Source organism: Cryptomeria japonica, chromosome 5, assembly GCF_030272615.1.
Source record: "Cryptomeria japonica chromosome 5, Sugi_1.0, whole genome shotgun sequence".
Lineage (NCBI taxonomy): Eukaryota > Viridiplantae > Streptophyta > Pinopsida > Cupressales > Cupressaceae > Cryptomeria > Cryptomeria japonica.
This window is the reverse complement of record NC_081409.1, coordinates 714,067,991-714,072,050: the sequence shown is the minus strand read 5'-3', so window position 1 is coordinate 714,072,050 and position 4,060 is coordinate 714,067,991. Positions and strand designations below refer to the sequence as shown.

General features: G+C 33.2%; 1 non-coding gene across 1 annotated transcript; it reads left to right on the top strand.

Moving 5' to 3' along the window:
- The first annotated feature begins 274 nt into the window (after positions 1 to 274).
- On the top strand, positions 275 to 348 carry TRNAT-AGU (transfer RNA threonine (anticodon AGU)). The gene has a single exon. It is a non-coding gene; the product is annotated as a tRNA-Thr (tRNA).
- Positions 349 to 4,060: the final 3,712 nt, after the last annotated feature.

Below are 4,060 nucleotides of genomic sequence, written 5' to 3'. Positions count from 1 at the left end.
TAGAGAAAATGGGATTCTACATACCGGTGAAATTAAGCGAAGAGAAAACTGGTAAATCAATTTATACGACTAAGAAATGAGTGCTGCAAGGAAGAGGAGAGGTAGAGCGCAAACAGAAACTGTCAAAGTCCTTGAGCGTGTTAAGCTTGGGTGATACCAAGTACAACAGAGGAGCAACCTTAGTTTGGATAAGTGTGCACTGTATATTGAACATAATATTGACTCAATATCATTAAAATAATTGAATTTAAGAAGTTTCGATCAATTAGCAACTGCTCTGATAGCTCAGTTGGTTAGAGCACCCGTTTAGTAAGCGGGAGGTCTTGAGTTCAACTCTCAATCAGAGCATGACATTGACGGATTGTGCTTGTAGTAGTTTCATTTTCGCTCAATTTAAGATTCAAACATATGATGTACACCAATTGTTGATGGATGCACCTCTAATTCTAACACATGAGGGACACCTCATGTTCACTTGATCAAACAAATCAAGTTACTGATTCAAACCATTCTATTAAACATGATCGATCCAAGTTAAGCATTGTATCACATATTACAAACCAACCTACTAACAAAAGCGAGGGCCAATAAATCCTAACAAAAGCGAGGGCCAATAAATCCTATCCGAGGGAGTGCACCATCTTGCCTTCTCTCCTCTCCAACTAATTGAATAAAGGGAGAGAATTTATGAAAGCATAGTTTCATTTGTCTAGCATCAATTCAATTTTTTTAAGTGACATGTGATGGGCACTAAGAATTGGGTGTCAATTTTAGCTTTGAATAAGTATTCTTCACAAAGGAGAGGAGTACAAATTATAAACCAGCACCATCTTGCCTTCTCTCCTCTCCAACTAATTGAATAAAGGGAGAGAATTTATGAAAGCATAGTTCCATTTGTCTAGCATCAATTCAATTTTTTTAAGTGACATGTGATGGGCACTAAGAATTGGGTGTCAATTTTAGCTTTGAATAAGTATTCTTCACAAAGGAGAGGAGTACAAATTATAAACCAGCACCATCTTGCCTTCTCTCCTCTCCAACTAATTGAATAAAGGGAGAGAATTTATGAAAGCATAGTTCCATTTGTCTAGCATCAATTCAATTTTTTTTAGTGACATGTGATGGGCACTAAGAATTGGGTGTCAATTTTAGCTTTGAATAAGTACTCTTCACAAAGGAGAGGAGTACAAAATATAAACCAGCACCATCTTGCCTTCTCTCCTCTCCAACTAATTGAATAAAGGGAGAGAATTTATGAAAGCATAGTTCCATTTGTCTAGCATCAATTCAATTTTTCTAAGTGACATGTGATGGGCACTAAGAATTGGGTGTCAATTTTAGCTTTGAATAAGTATTCTTCACAAAGGAGAGGAGTACAAAGTATAAACCAACCTAGTACAAAGTATAAACCAACCTACTGACAAAAGGGAGGGAGGGAGAAATCCCTCCGCAAATGAATGAACAAAAAGAGGGAGTACACCATCTTGCTTTCTCTCCACTCCAACTAATCAAATTAAGGGAAAGGGTTTATGAATACCTACTTCCATGTGTCTAGCATCAATTCAATTTATTTAAGTGACAAGTGATGGCCACTAAGGTTTGGGTGTTGATTATAACTTTGCAGAAGTATTCTCTACCAAAATTATCTCTCATCATTACTAAGAAAAATCAACCAAGGTTTGGCATGGTAATTTTTCTATAAGTACACCATAAAGTATCATTTTCAACCAAAAAATAGATTTTATAAATAAATGGTCCCTAAGTGAGGTTTTGGTCTATATTCAATGAGATAATATTATTTTGATTGCTTAGCTTCTTAAATATGCTATTGTTTAATGAGAAGCAATGGCTAGACCAAGTGCAAAGTGATCAACCTTTTTTAAATAGTTGTATGAGACATCACTTTACAATTTCAATGCATCAACAATGCTATTGAAAGATTATGAAGAAGTGTATATGCTTCAAATTGTTTCTATAATCCTTTCCTATTTTTCAAAATTTGTAGCATAGGGTAAGTGCATCAAAATGGGGATAAAAAAAATTAGTGAAAAGTGTAATTTTAGAATAAATACATACATGCTTTGTAAAACATGTACGAGGCATTACATATGCACATTCTAATGCATGCATGTTAAGAGACATAGCATTATTGTTAAGTGCCATAATATTTCCCACTAAACCTAGTGCAACTAAAGCTTGCACACAACTCAATGGATACACTTATCTAATATTAACCAACTTTATGAGTCATAATGTACTTAATATATATGTCAACCCAAAAACGTATTACCTAAAAATGATGTTGGCTCTAAATGTACAACAATAGATTCCTAGGGATTGAAATCCTAGAGTTGTTTAGAACAAGAAAGAATTCAAACTTTGCAAATAAGAAAATAAATGCGTATAAGGTAGGAATATATTCCATAACTTCATTATCAAACTAGGAGTTACATAGTAGATCAGTACGGGTCTAATGTAGATGTTGCAAGCTAACAAATAGACCTATTAGCTATAATAATACTCATAATATTGAAATAATGAAAAAACCATGTATGACAAGAAATTGAATGTTCGATTGTCTTGACAAAATCTATATTACATGTATACAAAATCCAACATCCCTAATTATGGATTACATATTACATACTTGATTTTTGTATATTTATTATTCTTATATGTACCTAATCATCACATTTATGTTCACCACTCTCAATTGTAGGAGGACATATTGTTTTAGTAATGAGAATAATCAAATGAAACTTGTGAAGCTCTCATAGAAACAAGATTCTTATATGAGTATAACAAAATATAAATTTAAGGTAGCTTGATAGCTATTAGACTCGCACAATAAATCCACCATGTACCAAGCTGCAATACAATGCCCTCATAAAATAGGATTCCCTTCTAGGGCTAGTAAAGGCAACATGATCTCTATGGTCAAGTCTATTATCTAATGATAAACAACCCAAATTTACAATGATAAAATATATACAAAATGTGGCTTTCAATTATGTGACCCTTGAACCTCCCACCAAAGGATCCATCCCCCCAAACCCCGCAAGGGGAGTACCCTCCATTGCAACACTTGACACTTGGTATATTTACCTCTCATAATTGCAAGGTCGAGACACTATTTTTTCTAACATTCTCCCACTTGTCAAACACTTTGCAAGAGAAACAAGAGGATCAATGTCATGATTTAATTGCTAGGAGTCGAGAGGCCGATACACCCCAAACATCATTTAAACTTCTCAATGATCACATGCTTAGTTAAATATTCCACAAAATTCATCAAAATCTCTTTCACCTTGCAATTCTTGACCATATCTCTAACAAAATGATACTATACAGGTAAGTGTACCAAGATGGTGAACAAAAAGGGGAGTATAAGTGGCCACCTTCTTTTTCTTTTTCTTTTTGGTGAAAATGGGTAAACTTGAACTTCAAAGAGATATTTGAAGATCATGCACTAAAAACTATGAGTTGAGAAAAAAATAAGAATTCTAGTCCTTTGAATCTAGTTTCTAAACTACTATTTTTAGAAAAAATTGGATAAGATTAAGAGGGTTAAACATTTCACGCACGAAAAATTGTTCCTGATTTTTTCAGAAAAATATAACATAGCTGTTTTCGTGTGCTGCACAAAATATATAGTTAGATATACTAGTTTGCAAAACCCTTTGGTAGGATGATAGGTAAGAGTGAGCTCTATAAGTTGTGTATTTTTTTGTAATTTTTTGTTGAGTATTTTTTTTTTTTATGATTTTTTGAAGTGACTACATCTTGAAAATTTGGTACCTATTCGTGCCCTGGGCATAACTTGCATCAAAATAATTGAAAATGAAAACTTCTTTTTTTAAAAGTGTATAGAATCTAGTGTACAACAATAATATGTAATTTATTTTGAATTTGGTCAGGTATATCAAAAGTTATTAAAACAATGGTAGACATATGTTTGTGAGGACTATCAAGACACTAGTAAAGAAAATTAAAGTTTACTATGTTAATGTTGTCCAAAAATAGAAAAAATTATATGGTCAGAAAACTAAGAAGACGTGTG